We start from the raw sequence: 20591 nt of genomic DNA on the forward strand, positions 1-20591 counted from the left end.
AACAGTACAATACTATGCAGAGTTATTTTAGACAAAGCCATAAAATAAATAAGAAGCTCATAGAAACCTATAAAATAAAATCAACAAATTGAAAAAGCGAGTGACACTGAAAATAGCTACATCAGTTGTCTAACAGCCACATTCAGAAGAATTAAAAGCTTGGCAGTATTTATATTTATGTGTTTATGACATTATTGTGAGTGTGACATCACTGCACTGTCATACGTACATGAAACTTTGTGACATCAGTGCCAGGCAAAGAGTGATTGCATGTGAAGAAGAAGAAGAAGAAGAAGAAGAGGAGGAGGAGGAGGAGGAGGAGGAGGAGGAGGAGGAGGAGGAGTTTGGTTTTATATCTCCCCTTTCTCTCCTGTAAGGAGACTAAAAGGGTTTTACAATCTCCTTTCCCTTCCCACCCCCAACAAACAACCTGTGAGGTGTGTGGGACTGAGAGAGCTCCGAAGAACTGACTAGTCCAAGGTCACCCAGCTGGAATGTGTTGGAGTGCACAAGCTAATCTGGTTCACCAGATAAGCCTCCACAGCTCAAGCAGCAGAGCAAAGAATCAAACCCGGTTCTCCAGATTAGAGTGTACCTGCTCTTAACCACTACACCACACTGGCTCTCTGTATGTAAAAACCAATATGTGATTTCAAGGTGGCACCCTTCCACATTTGATGTTAACAATATTCTCACTAGTGGCATGTATTCAGTAAAGCCAAACTGAAAAAAGGGCTCTTCAAACTGTAGATGGTAATTAAAATCCTAAAAAAGCCCCCCAAATTGGCTTTTGCTTGGGATCATTTGAGATTGCTGGCTACAGTAGTGGAAAGGGAAGAAACTCCCTTTAAAAGAACTCCTCCCCACACACAAACAGACACACTTTGGCATATTTGCACCAAACTCTGAAATACTTTAAAGTTCAAATCCTACTCCCTTCAGCTCCATTATAGTCTATGGGGAATATTTCTGGGGACTGGGGTGGGGGGAACTGTGAACTGTGAAGGTCACCACTGGGTAGGTCACTATTCGAGTGTTGTTTTTAGCTTGTTTAAAGCTAAAAACAACACTCGAATAGTGACCTACCCAGTCCAACCCCTCCCACCACCCAAGTAGTTACAATAGCCGCAGCAACAGCTGAGTTGTGAGGCCAGGTGTTAATTGCAGAGCTGCCTTAAAGGGCCCTGTTCTACAATAAACAAAGAATACCTCCCTTCTTGCAGCCCGCAATTCCAGTGGTGTTGAGCAAAAGCAAGAGCAGGATCCAAGAAGGGGGGGGTTGCTGTTTCACATCCCTCACCCACTGGACACAGTCAAGAATAATTTCCCTCACTTGGCAAGGCTTCTCCCAGTTTAGCCACAGGCTTTATACAGGCCCACACATTCATTTGACAGGTACTTGTATTTCTGAACCAAGGTGAACCATATTTATGCAGACGTGGTCATACACAAATAAAAAGTGAGATTATTATTTTCAAGCCACAGTAGCCTCTCATAACCCACAAATTAAAGGCTAGCATGCATGCTACAGTTGGCACACAGAGGATTCTGAAACATTCTCTTTGTTGTGGTTACTTCAAGAAGCCACATGGATCACTCACATTTGTATCACCAGTAGACAATGGAAGAATTCCACATGGTCACTTGCTGTATGCGTTACAAGCATTGCATGGAGCTGACATCACATTCTGGCTGTCTCAACTGATGATTGTAATATGATTGTAAATGAGGTTCTTTGAATATTATTACAATGAATAAATAATTGTTAGAGTTAATTAATAAAAGAGACAGGTGATGCAAAAATGCTCCTTTCCAGGGCTGTTTTACTAGAGCCTCACGTTAGCATTTCTTAAATGTTGAAAGAAAATGAAAAGACCATACAGTGGGCTCCCTAGCATACTTTCCAATGGCTTGCTTTTCCAGTGAACATACGCAAGATTTCAGGCATATAAATTATTCTGTACTTTAAATCTTGTTCAGCTTTTTATGCCACTCTATGATAATCAAACAAAAATTTTTTTTCATGATTTGCAATGTAACTTGAAGAGGAAAGTCTATGTATTCCAGCTGTAATACACAGCTGAAGAGGAACAAAGTTGCTCTCAGGAACAGAGAACTGTTGAGAAGCCATCCGTAGTCTAAACACAAAGAAAGAATAAACAGCCTCGCCTTTATCTTCAACGTAGGACAACAGCATTTTCCTACTTTGTTTTAATTTTATTTCAAAAATTGAGGGAGAAATATTTCATTACTGCCACTGTAAAATTTTGCAGTTCTACATTATTCTAAGGGCCTTTCATCACTCACAGGGTGACAGCATCTTTCAAGTATTTCTCTAAATCATCTCTGTGTTGTGCATTCTGATTGCATCTGAAAGAAATGCAACCAACTGATAAACCAAAAAGCTAACTAGATAAATCTGAAAGGGATAGATGATGAACAAATTCTGTTGTGATAGATGACGAACAAATAAAAGAATTAACAATAGTATTCTTCACATCCTAACTTATTAGATCATGGAAATCATCTTGATTTAGATTCAGTAACTTTTTCCTGTGTTGACTGGGCTAATCTGATACCTGTTTTATTTTTTTTTATTTTTGCCACCCCTATTATACCCACTAGTGGTAAAACAAACAGGACATTTTAGCTTTAATCTTCTTACTACATAACCCAAATAACTTCAGTCATGTTTGCATTAATGTTGCATTAATCATGTTGTTGCGTATTAATGAGTTTTCAGGCTATGCTAATTACTGTCATAGATTCTGCAGCAGCCCATTAAATATACAAATTACAGAATTAAAGAGCCAGAGCTCTTCATGATTAATCTTTAAATGGAGAAAAACTAATGATGTCTGTACAAAGTTTCTCTCTACTTTTGGCTGACTGGGCCCAATGAACAATCAATTAGAGTATTGGAGGAATGAAAAACCCTTATAGATACCATACTTCTTTTTCTTGTAATTTGAAAGAGATATGTGGATAAAACCATTTTAGATTTTCTATTCTATGAACATTTATAATATTTTCTGATCTTTTAGACTTTCTTAAGTGTCTACAGGCTTACATTCATTATTATGTACCCACTGGAAGCAGCTGCCTCTGCGTGAATATAGTAAATCAATCTTCTCTTTTTAGCAAGGACACCAGCCCTGTTGCTCTCTAGTTAGGAAGATTTACAGCAAACCTTGGTGAAAACAAAGGCAAGATAAGTTTAGAGTCATTTGATAAGATTTGATGTATTAGAGGCACTTTCCCCTCCTTGCTTCTGAATGATGTTTTGTTTAGGGAAAGAACAATGGCTAGTGGTTAGGGATTGTAAATTAAGAGAGATGGATTCTGCACTAAGTTCTGCCACAGACACAGCACAGAACATTAGTCAAGTCATTTAACTTCTCCTGGCCTAATTTCATGGCCCATTTGTAATGTGGAGGTGGGTCCTCTTCATGCATCTTGTACACAACATATTATTAGCAACAATAATGCAGAGAATTTTTATATTTCATAAAAATGGTTTCATCCTAATTTAATCCAGAGTGTGCGGCCCCATTACAATTTTACTTACCTTTAGAGATGTGAATAATATTGGTGCCTAGAGTAGGTGGCAACTAGACAGCACTATTGGGATAACTTTTCCAGCTCAAACTCAAATTATTGGACGTACGTATTTATCTATGAATGTATATGTAAGGATGGGTGGATGCATGGATTTTGACAAATAAAGTAATACATACATACCTGCTGGCTCAGTTTCGCACACAGCCAATAATAGTACCGTGTAAGAATTATTCACAATGGGCAGCCCAAATCAGATGGAAGGCGCTGAATGGCCATAGGAAGCAGCTCGAGCTCATGCCGCCACATTTGCCCTCCCCACTAGCATAAGTGGAACTTACCCCGGCTGGGTGGGAAAACAGGGAGGCAACCCCACTTCTGGCTATCACTTTCAGAGTTGTGTTGGCTTAATTTGTAGACTAACCCAACTTGGTAATGTTCTGGGGGCATTGCTGGAGCCTTTATCGCCAGGAACACCAATGGTGTAACTTTGTTTTCCCCTTTAATTGTGGGGGGCTTTTGTTTTTTCTGCCTCCCCATGCCACTGGGAAGCCCTCTGGAGGCTTCACGGTGGCACAACAACCATGCCACCTCCTGGATCTAGATTGCTCTCTATGTGCATCTTCACCTTACCATGTCAGTTCCATGGCAGAAAATGAGAAAATGCCACAATAACCATGACAAGGTGGTCATGGCAGCTCAGGGCCATAAATGGAGTTACAGGACCGGTGTTTCAGTGCAGCTGCACAAAAATGGATGTTACTAGTAGTACATCAAAGGCTGACCTAAACTGAATTCTGCTAATATCATCAGCAAGCTAACAATGGCCTTACTACTGAATCATATGATGTGTTGTCAGCATTCTTGAGCACCTTAGATTGAGATGATGGCATGATTTTCAAGGACAGCATAAATCCTATTTAAGACCAAGACTCCAGTATTTTTGTTACCTCTAAAATTTTATTCAGCATTGTATTTCACTTCACCTAAATTTTGGTTTAGCTAGCAAAATGTATAAAAGCAATATCAGAATTGGATCATGACAATTTGGCACAGCTTTCAGTTCTTCCCAATGATTTGCAACTACTCTCCCCACCACAATTCTGATATTTAAATTTCCATTGATCAAATACTACAAAAAAGTATTAGTGTCAAGATAGTCTTTGTTCTATGAGTTTTTAATGCCCCCATATGTTCCTACACATGGGAGGAGCATCTGTGCATCAGGAAAACCCAGGCTACAAAGAACCTTGATGTAGATTTATATATAATCACATAACTACTGCCCTTGTGCAGTTTTTCTTTGAGACATTTGAATGCATCTGCACAGAAAACACAAAGGAACTGAACAGTGATCTATATAAAACGTACATAACTTATAAATAAAAATTGTAACAATAGAGGGTTCTCAATCCATCAGTTCCACTTATGACCAGATCAGACACAACTGCACAATCTGGGAAGAAATTCTAATGAGGATTCATCCTCACTTGGCCCTTGATCTGGGGAATAATTTAGGACCATACTGCCTGTAACACTGACATTAATTTGATTAAAACTGCAGATATTTAATATGGTCCTAAGAAGGAGCAGGGAGAGGGAGGGAATGGCATGGTCTGGACTGAGGTCACAGCATATAGAACAGGTTAGCTGCTCTCTAGAAATCATCGCTTCAGACTGCCTTAAAGTTGGGTGCAAAAAAAGACAGACACAGGGGGTTAGTTTGTGTAATAGAGAAATGGCTCATGGAAGATTTTTTTTTTTTAAAAAAAGTTGTCCTTGCTCTTCAGCTCCAAAACTACACTACACACACTCCTATTCATTACAGGCCAAATGACATATCTGAAGTTCCAGTCAAGGAACTTGAATAATATTTAGTTTTATCCTAACTTATATGAGAACTTGTGATTTTATATATAAGAACTTGTGATGATCTTATTTCTGTGTAAATCTGTCCTCCTAACTCTTCAGAAATAGATCAGGTTTAAATTAAAATAAAATAATTAACAGCAGTTACTGTTACATAATCTCTCCATACTTAAGATAATAGTTCACCCATTCTCACTGCAGTGTAGCAGCTTGCTTTGTTTTTGCAAGAAAGAATGGAGGCCAAAACATATGTTAACTGTGACATTGGTTGGTTCATGAATGCCCAACCCAACTTTTCAGTCACACAATCATATAGGGACTAACCTTTAAAAATCTCTCCATTACTTCATGTGGCTTCAGAAACACCAAGGGAAGGAGGGGCTTCAGGCATTCATCCTGTGCTGTTTTTGCCAGAAGTCCCTCCTTCCCTCTTGATGAGTTTTGAGCTGTGAAGAGAGATGGAAAAGTTTTTAAAGGTTAGTTCTCATGAAAACATTTAAGTGACAATCAGGCTAGGCACAAGACTGTAGCCAGTCTTGTGTCATATGTAATGCGTATTTTGGCCCTGAGGAAATCCCTGTCTTGACTCAACTTCTTTGTTCCCCCTAAGATTTTATTAAAGATTTGCTGTGCTATTGTGGTGGCTCTCTTCTTTGCTAAAATGTGGAGGAGGCTCATGGATGGTAGGAGACTCTTGACTGCCTTTAGCATGACATTAAGGCACAAATGTAAGAAATTCCTTTAGGGAACCGTGAGCAACAGAAACTGTGTTGTATATATATGAGAAGAGTTATTTTTTTTCAGCTTTTCGTTTATACCCCATGAATAAACAAACATGAGATTTCAATGTGAGATCAGGGATATTATTCCGGGATAACAGATCATATAAACAAGCTTTTAATGAAAAAGACATGCAGAATAACTGTTACAAAGATTAAAATAAAACATTTGTCTCATCCATCATATTTCATAGAGGTTTAAACTGTAAAACACTTAAAACATTTTGACATCATCCCAGAAACTAATTGGAGACCTATGATTTTCATTGTTGTGTTCACCATAAACCTGTATTTAATATTAGCTTCTGTAGTACAAACATTGCACAGGCAAAAAGTAATTAAACCAATCAAGGGGAAAGACCATGACTAGAGCTGGGTAAAATAGAAATACATCAAAATTAAAGTCAGTTTAATGATCTGAAACCCAGCAAATTTAGACAACAAGTACTCCAGCCAAGGCAGAATCTGAGTGTATAAGATTAGGAGAGTTGAAGGCACACAATAAAGTAGGAATTCTGCACTAAGGGTGGCTACTTATTGATTAGGCTAAGCACATAATGAATAAAAGATTAGAAGTGATCTGAGACAGATAATAGGCGGTAGTTGACGTGTCAAATGAAGAGGAGACAGAAACCATTGGGTACAAGAAATATTCACTAAAGTAGTTTCCAGATTTCCCTACCAGTTTGTAAATAAACCTTTCTTGCTGCCATTGGTTTTCCTTCGTCCTCATTATACCATATTTGAGGAAGGGAAATAGCTGAGTACAGCCCATAAAACAACAACAGCAACTTCAAAAGCATTCTATGGTACCACAAATACTAAATTATTTTGCCCATCAAAAATACATCTAAAATAAATTATTCTGCTTGATGTGGCCCTTCTATTGATTAAAGAGGAAATATAACCACAGGTTAGCAAAAGGAAGTCAGAAAAGTTGTTAGATCAGGCTACAATAAGTAAAGACAAAGGCTCAGAAAAAAAATCAAGTCAGAAACTTGATAGGGATTGCAAGTCATGGCAAAAGTGCATGATCAAGCTATATCCAACTTAACCCAACTGTACAAAGTAGAACAACAAACTCAGCAACAAATCTACCAAATGTTAATGATTCAACCAAGGATGCAATAATTGCAAGTAAGAAATATACAATATTTCATCCGGTAGGGTTTGCAGTGCCATTCCTCCTAATTATTCTTGACACAGAGACCTTTTTCAGCAGAGACATAAAAACAGTTTGCTTCCTTCAGAACAAATAGACTCACCGAAGTTTGGGCAAATTTTTGAAAAACCTGGACTAAGATTATTGCCATCTTTTCATGATTTTCCCCTAGATTGGTATATGACTAAAAAAATTTTTTTAAATGTTCAATATTAAATAAATACAGTTAACTATCTGATATGACTGGTATTCCATTTTAAGTAGGGGAAAACACAAGAACTTCATGGGGTGCTTGAAATACTGCGGGAACAATAAAAAGCCTGCATTTTTATAAAACTGTAGATAAAATAGGCTGATGTAATATCTTCAAGCAGAGATTACTTTAGACCTGGAGCACAGCTGACAGGCACTCAAGCCTCTGCCATCTACAGTGTGTTCATGGGAATAGCTAATGAAGTAGTACTTTTTGACGAAGCGGTAGATCACATAAGCAAATAGTAATATTGAAGTTGAACTGAACAGATATATAATGGAGGCCATAAAACTAAACCTTAAAAGCAGTTTATGTAGAATACCCCATGTCAGGGCCTAAATATGAACAGAGGACACTGGGATGCAGAGATCTAGGGGACACAGTTAACTCAGGTTGCAATTCTGTTACAATGAAGGAGAAGAGGGGAGAGATTTTTTTCATAATTCCTGAAGCAGTATATATATTGATAGGATGGCATTGTGGGAAGAGGGACATTATTACACTATTGTACACCCCTCCCCCCAAAAAAAACCCAATGCCCCTCTCTGTTGCCCTATGTGTCATCGGCTTATCTGAAAATCTGCCAGTCCCCTCTTGGGGTTTGGTACCAGACGTCATCCACCTAATTAATTAATTATGGAAAGGTTACTGCTGCTACTGTTTTCATTGTATTTACTGTTTTAATCTCAGCCTTCCTTTTTCTGACAGCCTCTTCCTGAGGAAATCCAGCCAAGTTAGAAAGTTGTGTGAAGGTAAGATAATAATAATTCAAAAATTCTGTGATGAAAATTTGGAGTCCTTACTTATTAATTGCAAACCCTTTTATTCCCCTCGAGAGATAAATTCAGTTCTGTTTTTTTTGGTTTATATTCATCCACAAGCATCTGTAAAAAAGGCATTAAGAACTCTAACCGATCAGATTATGGAGGCTGAAGCCAAATACCCTGATTCACTGGTTATTATTTTGGGAGATTTAAACAAAGCAAACTTAAGGGAAGACCTACCAAAATACTTTCAGCATGTCAACGCTGTCCCACAAGAGGCAAGAATATGTCTTTAGACCACTGCTTTATACAACACTGAAAGATGCTTATCGGTCTTTACTTCACGAGGCAGCTGTAGGCCAATTCTGGATTCATTGCACTTGATTCACTCTTGTACCTGCTTACAAACAAAGATTTAAAGCCACAAAACCAATAACTAAATCAGTGAGAACTTGGACTGGAAGAGGCAAAGTTAAAGCTGCAGGCTTGCCTTGACTGTACAGACTGGAATATTTTTAAAGACACCTCTGCAGATTTGGATGAACTCCACAGATACTGTAACATCATATGTCAGCTTACCTGTGAAGATCTTTGTATATACCGAATCCAGGAACTTGGCGTATATATAGTAACAATGTAAACCTTGGTTCATACAAGCTAAACTTAAGCAGTTCACGTCGATTTCCAAAGAAGAGGCCTACAGAAGTAGGGTGATAGAGATGCTGTACAATCAGTAGGCCAAGAAATGTAATTAACAAAGGAGATCAAGGAGCAGCAAAAAAGAAACTACTCCTGGAAAAGCTAAAAAATCAGTTTTCACCAAGCGGAACAGCAAACACATAGTGGAAAACTCTCAAAAATATCACCGGATTTACAGTAAAGCCACCCTTCCCAAGCTGGGAAAGGAAATCAGCAAATTGGCAAGACGACCTGAACGTGTTCTACTGTAGGCTTTGAGAAACAAATCTACAGCTCACCTTTTCTCCACAACCTCTATCTCAGATGCACCAACAATAGCCAAACTTCCTATAACTGAATCCCATTTCACCATTTGGGTTTACAACCCTGGTGATCTCTGTAGAAAAGGAAGTGCAAGATCTATTTCACAGACAGAAGCCTGGAAAAGCACCGAAGGCCCAGAACCAAGAGATCAACACCTTCTTGCCTAAAAGTCCTGTGCTGTCCAATTAGCCCCCATCTTCACTCCAAATCTTTTAACAAATCACCTAGAGATAATGTGCTATGTTCCTTCCTGCTTCCAAACGGCTCCACTATCGTCCCAGTGCCGAAGAAGCTCTTCCATCAAGGAAACTTGCTAACGATCATTACAGACCAGTTAGCTCTAACATCTGTAGTTATGAAAACTTTTGAAAGGCTAGTGATGTACCATTTGAAAGCACCATACACCGGATCCACTGTTGGACCCCTTGCAATTTGCATACCGAACTTGCAAATGGAGTATCGACAGATGATGCTGTTAATATGAAGCTTTGCACTATATCCTACAGCATCTTGAATGCGCCAAAGACCTATGCAAGGGTCCTCTTTTTGCTGTTGACTTTAGTTCAGGCATTCAATACCCCTATCAGATCGGACATTCTTCTAACCAAACTAAATCAGCTAGCGAGGTACCTGAGCATATTTGTAAAGTGGATCACAAGCTTCCTAACAGATAGGAAACAGCAGGTGGAAGCTAGGAAAAATTACATCAGACACCTGTAAAATGAGCAACAGGGGCCCCTCCAAGGTACCAATGTGTACTTTCACCCACTTCTCTTCTCTCTGCTTATACCAATGACTGCATCTCCAAATGATCCATCTGTTAAAATACTGAAATTTGCAGATGATACAACAGTGATTGGTCTCATTCGAGACAACGATGAAACCGCATACAGGCGGAGGTTGAATTCAACTAGCCTCGGTGGTGCCACTGGAACAATCTAGAACTGAACACACTTAAAACCGTAGAAAATGGTGGTGGAATTTCTAGGGAAGAAACCCTCCCATCCTACCTCCTCTCACAATACCTAGACAAACACAGTATCAACAGTAGAGACCTTTAAATTTCTGGAGGCTCCACTCATATCTCATGACCTAAAATGGACACCTAATATCAAAAAATGTCATTAAAAAAAAGCAGCAACAACAAAGAATGTTCTTTCCTGGGCGCTTCAACTCAGGAAGCTCAAACTGCCCAAGGAGCTGCTGATACAGTTCTACATGAGGAATCATTGAGTCTGTCATCTGCACCCTCTATAACTGTGTGAGTTTGGTTCTTGCAACCCAACAAGGATGCGCAGCACAGACTCTCAGAGAATAACTCAGAACTGCAGAAAAAAACAATTGCTGCTAACCTGCTCTTCCATTGAGAGGGACCTGTAGCCATACTGCACGGGTCAAAAAAAGGGCTTTAGTGAAAATATTTAATACTGACCCCTCGCATCCTGGACATAAACTGTTTCTAATCCTCTTACCCTCTAAACGTCGCTACAGAGCACATGCACACCAAGACAACTAGACATAAGAACAGTTTTTTTCCCGAATGCCACCATCACTCTATTAAACAAATAATTCCCTCGATAATGTCAAACTATTTATTATATATTTATTATATAATTACTGCACTACTTTTTTTCATCATTCCTATTACCCATCTCCTCCCAATTATGACTGTATGACTATAGCCTGTGCTGACATTTCATTTTATTTTATGATTTTACATTTTATGTTTTTATTACTATTGATTGTTTCCTGATTGCTTACTAGACCTATATGACAATCATTAAGTGCTGTACCTTATGATTCTTGACAAATGTATTTTCTTCTATGTACACTGAGAGCATATGCACCGGAGACAAATTCCTTGTGTGTCCAATCACACTTGGCCAATAAAGATTCTATTCTATTCTATTCTATTCTAATCAAGTGAGTTTAGTTGTGACCACCATCAGGCCTGGACAAGGCACACAATATGTAGGCCCAATCAACTGGCATGGTATTGTTATCTAAAAGGCACCACCATACCTGGGTAAGTCAACCAGATGAGTTGTACAGTGGCTACTGCATTACAGTGAAACACCAGGAAGTCACTTCCAGGCCTTAGTGAATCATGTATATGACGTAGTAGCACCACTGGCTGCTCTTAGGTCTGAACCTGAGGAGTTCTCCCCTGCAGTGTAGTGAGGATGGGAACAGGCATATATTGGGAAGCTGATACAGCTCTGGAAAGGGCCTTGCCACCCATTTCTTTTTACTGACAAAAACCAAGGAATTATTGCTGTGGTTGCCTTTCAGCCCTCACAATGGCCACTGAGATCTCAGGTGCTTTTCATATTTTTAGAGTTCATTTCTCTTCATACCTGAGATTTTCTCAGGTTTTTACAAAAATTTGTCTTGTCCGTTCATGTAGACCATGTTGAGAATTAGATATGATGATTTAATAAATTACACTGTTACCTTCTGAATAACATTGCCCATAAGATTTCTTGTGTTTTCTTTCCAGATTATATGCTAATACTTGCATTCTGAATGCTGTTATTTGTTTTGAATCAATATATAAGGCTATAGTAAATTAGCGTGCATTAAAGATCAAAGGGTCATGTCACATATCAATTCATCCTAAGGATATCAGAAAAGAACATAACAAAAGTCAAATACCTAAAATATAAATAAGCTTGATCCCACATAATTCAAGATATCAATATGTGAATAAATATTTTTAGGAAGTTAGTTTTCCATTCTATATTTGATTTTACAATAGAATACCAAAACTGTAGGGTAGAATAAAATGTAATCATGGGGTTAAAAAATTAAGGTAATAAATCATTAAAAGGAATATCCTATTGCAGAGTTAATGCTGAAATTTCGCCTAAAACATATTTATGTTGAACATTTCTCATCATAATTAGGTAAAGCCAGAGGTGTATCAGGAGAAATGGCACTCGGGAACAACACCTGTTCCAAGTGCCGCCCCCATGCTCCCCCATGCTCAGGGGTGGGGCGCATGGCAGGGGGAGGTGGCTTGGACAGGCTCCGCAGAGGCAGGCTAGCTCCTGGGCCAGCCTGCTGCCATGGAACCCATCCAAGCCACCACCACCCCGAGCCGCCCCTACCTCCCTGCAGGCCCTGGGGAGGGCAGAAGCCAGCCTACAGGGAGGTGGGGGGGCAAAACACTGGAGCAGGTGGCCCAGGAGCCGGCCTGCCCCTGCAGTGCCCTTCCAAGCTGCCCCCGAGGGCCTGGGGAGGGAAGGAGGCAGATTGAACAGGCGCCACGGCAGCAGGCCAGCTCTGTCTTCAGGCGCCTCCCCTGTGCTGACCCAGCTCTTCTGTGCTGGGTCAGAATGGGGGAGGAGGGGTGTAGGGGTGATTTTGCTCCCCCATTGTTGCACCCAGGGTCATTTGACTCCCCTGTCCCTTTTGGCAGTATGCCATTGGTAAAGCATACAATTCATTTCAAAAAGTTTTGATAAGTCCTGCAAAATTTCTCAAGGAAATAATGTGGAGCATCTGGTTGTCTCTGTAATTTGTTTAAAATGACATTTGAAACCAATGAGTGTGGGAGGCAAGGGACATCCTCCTAAGGCAAAAAATCCAAAGAATTTCAATAAGAGTAGAGACATATCTTGCATTAGACAATTTACAGACTTCCTTATACAATCTAATCTACAAGTCCATGATCTAGTCTACTTAAATTCACTGTACTAAACAATCTGTGTCAATCTGTGTCACATAGCCACAAAACTCAATTTGGTGGTTATTTCATTTTCATTGTAATCATCATCTTCTATTATTATTATTATTATTATTATTATTATTATTATTATTATTATTATTATTATTAAACTTTTATACCGCTCACCCCCAAGGGCTCTGAGCAGTGTACAGCAGAGGGAACATACATAAGTAGCAAATAGAAACTCTCATAATATCAAATCCAAATATAATATAAATATAGGCTCTATAGCATTAAAATAATTAAAACCAATGTAGATACAGCATACCAAATATATAGCGTCCAGACAATTTAAAAAAACCATCTCGAGAGGAAGACGGAGGGGCCCATAGATGTAATAAGGGTCACAGAAGTTAAAAGAGGGAGGGAGGGGGCGCCATCAGCGGCCAGCTTCTCCAATGACATGTTTTTGTCATTTATAAAATTATAACCCATACCATATTCAAATGAAATTCAGTATTTTGAAGATCTGGAGAAAACAAGATTAATACCCCATTTTTCTGACCTTATCGGGGCTAACAAATTAAAAGCATACAAATTAAAATCACAAAAACGATTAAAACTAGAAGTGTGCACCTTTTTTCAGTATTTTGCCAGTTTGGGTTTAATAGTCTGAGAAATATTCAAAAACATTTTTAAAAGCTGAACATTTTCAGGTTTATTAAACCTGAACCCAAAAAAATTCCTGTTGGCTCCCAGCTCCATGTGAACATAAGAACATAAGAACAAGGCTGCTGGATCAAACCAGAGTCCATCTAGTCCAGCTCTCTGCTACTCGCAGTGGTCACCAGGTGCCTTTGGGAGCTCACATGCAGGATGTGAAAGCAATGGCCTTCTGTGGCTGTTGCTCCCGATCACCTGGTCTGTTAAGGCATTTGCAATCTCAGATCAAAGAGGATCAAGATTGGTAGCCATAGATCGACTTCTCCTCCATAAATCTGTCCAAGCCCCTTTTAAAGCTATCCAGGTTAGTGGCCATCACCACCTCCTGTGGCAGCATATTCTAAACACCAATCACACGTTGTGTGAAGAAGTGTTTCCTTTTATTAGTCCTAATTCTTACCCCCAGCATTTTCAATAAAAGCCCCCCTGGTTCTAGTATTGTGAGAAAGAGAGAAAAATGTCTCTCTGTCAACATTTTCTACCCCATGCATAATTTTATAGACTTCAATCATATCCCCCCTCAGACGTCTCCTCTCCAAACTAAAGAGTCCCAAACATTGCAGCCTCTCCTCATAAGGAAGGTGCTCCAGTCCCTCAATCATCCTTGTTGCCCTTCTCTGCACTTTTTCTATCTCCTCAATATCCTTTTTGAGATGCGGCGACCAGAACTGGACACAGTACTCCAAGTGCGGTCGCACCACAGCTTTATATAAGGGCATGACAATCTTTGCAGTTTTATTATCAATTCCTTTCCTAATTATCCCCAGCATAGAGTTTGCCTTTTTCACAGCTGCCATGCATTGAGTTGACATTCCCATGGAACTATCAACTAAGATGCCCCCATCCCTTTCCTGGTCTGTGACTGATAGCACTGACCCCTGTAGCGTGTATGTGAAGTTTGGATTTTTTGCCCCTATGTGCATCACTTTACATTTTGCTACATTGAACTGCATTTGCCATTTCTTAGCCCACTCACCTAATTTATCAAGGCCAGCTTGGAACTCTTCGCAATCCTTTGTGGTTCTCACCACCCTACATAATTTGGTATCATCTGCAAACTTGGCCACCACGCTACCCACCCCTACTTCCAGGTCATTTATGAATAGGTTAAAGAGCACTGGTCCCAAAACGGATCCTTGGGGGACACCACTCCCGACATCTCTCCATTGTGAGAATTTCCCATTTACACCCACTGTTTGCTTCCTGTTTCTCAACCAGTTTTTAATCCATAGGAGGACTTCCCCTCTTATTCCTTGATTGGTGAGTTTTCTCAATAGTCTCTGGTGAGGAACTCTGTCAAAAGCCTTTTGGAAATCCAAGTGGACAATGTCCACTGGTTCCCCCTTATCCACATGCCTGTTTATACCCTCAAAGAACTCTAGTAAATTTGTAAGACAGGATTTGCCTCTGCAAAAGCCATGCTGACTCTTCCTCAGCAGGTCTTGCTTTTCTACATGTTTTATAATTTTATCTTTAATGATAGGTTCTACTAATTTACCAGGAACAGATGTCAAACTGACTGGCCTGTAATTTCCTGGGTCCCCCCTAGATCCTTTCTTAAAAATTGGTGTGACATTGGCCGTCTCCAGTCTTCAGGGATGGAGCCTTATTTCAGGAATAAGTTGCATATTAAAGTGAATAGATCAGCAATTTCATGCTTGAGCTCTTTAAGAACTCTTGGGTGAATGCAATCTGGGCCAGGGGATTTGGTAGCATTTAGTGGAGCTAGGAAGTAGCAGGCACAGGACTGAACCCTGGACATCGTGAGCTCAGCATTCAGTTCTGCAGAACTTCTCAGCTCAATATAGGCTGCCTTCAAGCTCCTGGAGTCCAGTGTTCAGCTATGTGTTGCTTCTACAGGTAAGGCAGAGGGAGGAGGGACAAGAGTTTCTCCATATTTTTTGTCTTTAATGGCAGTGGGGCATAAGCAGGATATTTTTCAGCATTTTTAAGGATTCCCTTTTTGGCTCCCTCATATAGCCAAAAATAAACCTCCCAAAAAGCCAAAAAAAAATCAGGCTTATTTTTCAGTTTGGCTTTGTTGCCCTACCCTTCATACCCTGACATTGTTGAAATATGGATTTCATATGATTTCCATGCAATATGTACTGGCAAATGCCAACTGCCATATACTTGTGTGTGCGTAGCAGAATGTCCAGATATTAATACAAGCCAAAATGTGCAAAAAGGTCTGTTAGCAAAAAGAGATTATTAAAAGGGTTAATGTAGTCAGCTGAGACTGGAAGCCCCATGGACATGCATCTTGATTACCACACCCTGCCAAAGAAGTTCGCTAACACAAGGAACCTAGAGAACTCCCTGATACCAGATTATGCATTTCCTCTGCCTTTTAGAACCATTTCCTTAACAATCGTTCCCTCCCTTATCCACTCAAAGCCTCAGCAAAATTTGAACACCTGGGCAGAGACTTCAAGAAGTAACTCTGTATAAGTCATTCAAGACTAACCCTGATATAATCACAAGACAATTGGCTCTGCTGTCCCACCATTTAGAAGACAATAGATGAGCTACTAATTAGCTCAGCCCAGCAATCCCAGCATGGAAAACCCAAAGATTCAGGAAACAAAACTTACTTTCTCCAGCCCCAAACTGCGCAAAGGGGTATAAAAGTACTGTTCACCCCAGACTCAGGGCTCTTTACTAGCAGAACCTCTCTTGGTCAAGTTGGTTTGAGACACGATATCATCCTTCGCTTGGATTCACATGCTGGCCATTTGAATCCTTGGCTTCTCTAAGAACTTCTCTGCAGAACCTAGGTAATGTATAAGTCCCCTGCTTCCCTTCCCAATCTATCATCCAAACCTACTTTCCAAAACATAACAAAATAGTCTTTACCTGCACATGTTAACAAAAATGGACAGATGAGTGCCTCTGAGGATAGACCCATGACTGTTTCCTGAGTTGCTACCTGCCTAATCTCAGAAAATGGGGGCAACCAAAGCTGGGTCTTGGAAGATGGCTATAGCAGTTATATATGTTCATAAGGAAGGAAGTGGTCCTTCAACAATGCTGATCCTTCCATTCAGCCTGCCAATAGATTGGAAGCTACTGTAGTTGGGCCAGGACAGGCATGATATGATCCCTGTGTCCTACTCCAGTCAACATCCTTCCTGTAGCATTCTATACCAACTGAAGTTTTCATGAGCAGCTCCATGTAGAGTCTGTTGCAATAACCTAACCTAGGGCATACACCACAATGGCCAGATCTTCTCTACCCATGGAAGGCTGCAGGTGGATAACAAGCTGAAGTTTCTAAAAGGCACTCCTGACTCCAGCTGCCACCTGTTTTATTATAGTTCGAAGAGTGATCCCAAACAATGGATCAGTTCCTTCAAGAGAGTGTAACCCCATCCAGATATCTTGGCCCAATCAGACTTTTTGCTCACCAATAGGTATTCCATCTTCAGTCTATTAGGTCATATCCTAGCCTTCCTGGATCAACTGGAAATAAGAGATAGAGCTGACTTGCATCCACATATTAGAAGCCCAACCCAATCCAAATTTCTGAATGACCAGAGGTTGCATGTGCATGTTGAAAAGCATAGGTTTCAAAATAGAGCCTTGTAGGATGCCAGGGGGCTGAGCAGCCAGTCCCCCAGCATCAGCTTCTAAAACCCACCCTCCAAGCAGGATGTATTTGCACTATATATGCCAATAAAGAAAAGCAGTGTTTAACATGTAGAAGCTTAATGTTACTAAACTGTTGTGATTTTTTTCACACTGATCTGTATAATACAAAACTGCCACAGCTAAATCCTGACTGATCATTTTGACAAAAATAGCATTGTTCATTCTATGATATGATAGATTTTAGGCCGTAAGTACTTAAAACTAATAAGGACAACAAATTTAATCCCCCCATCACTACTTTAAACGTTGGCAATCACTCAGTTGATAAGACTCATGATAGTTAGACAAGATATTAATTTGATCTTTCTGAAAGATCAATTAGAAGATGAAACATGCCCTGATAATATTCATAGGAACATTTCCTGATGATATTCATGAGAGACAATTGGAATCAATGGATGTCTTTGCTTACATGTTTGTTCAATATTCTACTTGGTAGTTCCATCATGACTCCCCCTTGTAAAAACTGCAAGGCGGGAATAAGAAAACCACAACTTGTAAGCAGTACAAAAAGCTGGCAGCATTTTAAAAAGTCAGAAGAATTGGTGTATAATTATTTAACTTCTAAATGTAACAGAGGTAATGTGGTGCAGCACACAGACAAGGAAAGACTAGATTTAAATCCTCATTCAAGCACAAAAACTGGCCAGGTGACTTTGGGACAAAGACTGTTTCAACTTCATCTACCTTATAGGATTGTTGTAAGAATAAAATGATGTAATCTCCAAGTATGCTGTTGTTTGCTTCATTGAACATAAGAGGGATGTAATCAACAAAACTCATCACATAAAGCTGCATAACAGAATCCTATAACACAGAAATAGGGAGGTAGATTATTTTAACTGCAACTATTATTATTTAGAGATGTGCTCTGCAATTCATTAATTATTTAACTGACAAATTCATACCAAACTCAGTACTTGTTGCTCAGGTGAATGTTAGCAGACATAATCCTGTGTGTTTAGGCAGTCCAGTCTCACATTAAAGCACTGGATATTTGTTTTGTTTTCGCTGTCTACACACTTTATAACTGCAGTCACTTTCAGCAACTACAGTGCTGACCCTTCATTGGCTGGGAACAATGGTATCATCTTGCTCCTTATCTTTCATGGGGCAGAGTCAGTAAAAACCTACAGCCATGGAGCGGCAGTGGTTCAGTGATAAAAAACAATAATTACTTGAATATCCTAGTTTCAATTCTTCTTTTTTCAGCTCAGCTCTCAGGTAACAGCTTTTAGGAAACATCCTACTCTTTCCAAACCCCTGGTAAATATTGTCAGAGCAGACAATACTGAGCTAGATGGACTGATGTTATGACTCAGTATAAGGCAGCTTCATATTTTATAGTATTAAAAAGGGTCTTATATGTAGTTTAGGAGCATTTATTTTTTTCAATTTAATCTTCAGGAGTTAATCCAGAAGCTAATCTTAGAATCATGCTGTGAATATTGTGCTCCCTACCAAAATCTAAAATGGCACCCAGTTGAATTACCTGTGTGCATGCAGCCAAGTGTGAGGTCAGTGCCCATCATAATTTTCTGCAATTTTTTTTGCTATCCCCCTAATATCATATTTGTGTACTCAAAAACCACTACAGAATGTTGATTGACTTCAACAAGAATGTCTCAGTTTGGCACTAGGCTTTGAAATTACTTTAGAAATGTATTTCAAGATCCATAATGTCCTGTCTAGCAGAACTACCAGTGGTACACACGAAAATTCATTCTTTACTATAGACTTGGCCATTTGTTAAAAGAAACAAAGACTAAATAGATCTTTTTATTTCAATGAAAAGGCAGAAAACGTAAATGCTTGATACAGATTTCAAAAAAGCTTGTGTCTCTGGTTAACAAAAACAGGCCTGTCTTAGAGGGAAAGTATTACCACAGTAATGCTGCCTGTTCAGGGTCAGCTTGGCATATTTGTAGCATAAGTCCCTCTTGTGCGTGTTATAAAATACCTTAAGATGTCTTGTTTGCAAAGCGGTACAATTCACTTTGTTATACTGGATCACTCCTCACTCTATCTTTAGGTTTCTTGGGATTAGGAAGGAGGAAGAAAGGAAATGTCTTATTTGAGAAGGAACTGTGAATTCATTTTATGTGCAAGGCCACAAGTCTTGCTAAAAAATGTTATAAGAAAAATGAAGGGAGGCTATCTAATAGTGTCATACATAAGGAAAGGTGGAAGAAAAGCAAAGTATGGACCAGAATGTTTTTCATAGAGGCTTGATTCTGATCCACAATCCTTAATTAAATGACTTACCTACATATCTGCTTAGGGAAAAGGCTTCATGTGCCCGGGACAGGGTTGCCATGTATGGCCAGAAGTCTTCTCCCCCTTCTGGTCCAAGCTCCTTTGACATTGAAAGCCTTCCCCATGAAGCAGAGGGGTATGTTATAGTACTGCACATAAAGCTTTGCTTACAACCTGAGTTTGATCCCAATGAAAGTCTGTTTCAGGTAGCCAGCTCAAGCTTGACTCAGCCTTCCATCCCTCTGAGGTTGTTAAAATGAATACCCAGCTTTCTGGGGGTAAAGGGTAGATAACTGGGGAAGGAAATACCAAACCACTCAGTAAACAGTTTTCTTAGTAAACATTGTGATGTGATGTCACCCCATGGGTGACCAAATTGGAACATAAATGGTACAGGTAGCAGAGGGTTGTGTGTGGAGAGGAACAGGAGGGCTATTGGCTTGAATACCCCATGGACAAAAAAATTGGAATATATACAAACAGCTTTGTCATGTAGGAAATAGGCAGAGGTTTTCTCATTTCTTATATGTGTGTTAAACTGTTGTAATGTACAGGACTATGGCAGGTTTTGCAACATTCCATGATTGCTGTAGCTCTGTTCCAAGTTAGTGACTCATTATATGGAATTAATATGACAATTCTTCCTATATCTTGATGGGACTCTCTCACTACTTTCGGCTTCTTTATTTATAGAAGTAGATGGGAGATTACAAATTCATAGTGTATGTTCTTTAGCCAGGGGCACTGAATAACTTTTAAAAATTGTCCCTCTGTTGTGTGAACATGGAAACTATCTTTGTGAAATGAAAAGCAGGGGGAAGGGAGAAAATCACCCAAACTCATAAAAATCAGACTCAAACACATAGTTTCACCCAATCTTCTTAGAATACAACCTTCAGGCAAA

General features: G+C 39.6%; 1 protein-coding gene across 1 annotated transcript in view; it reads right to left on the bottom strand.

Moving 5' to 3' along the window:
• USH2A (usherin) overlaps window positions 1–20591 on the bottom strand; it is a 646790-nt gene that overhangs the window by 448020 nt on the left and 178179 nt on the right. The window lies entirely within an intron of this gene.

Source organism: Sphaerodactylus townsendi, linkage group LG01 (assembly GCF_021028975.2).
Source record: "Sphaerodactylus townsendi isolate TG3544 linkage group LG01, MPM_Stown_v2.3, whole genome shotgun sequence".
In the NCBI taxonomy this organism is placed as follows: Eukaryota; Metazoa; Chordata; class Lepidosauria; order Squamata; family Sphaerodactylidae; genus Sphaerodactylus; species Sphaerodactylus townsendi.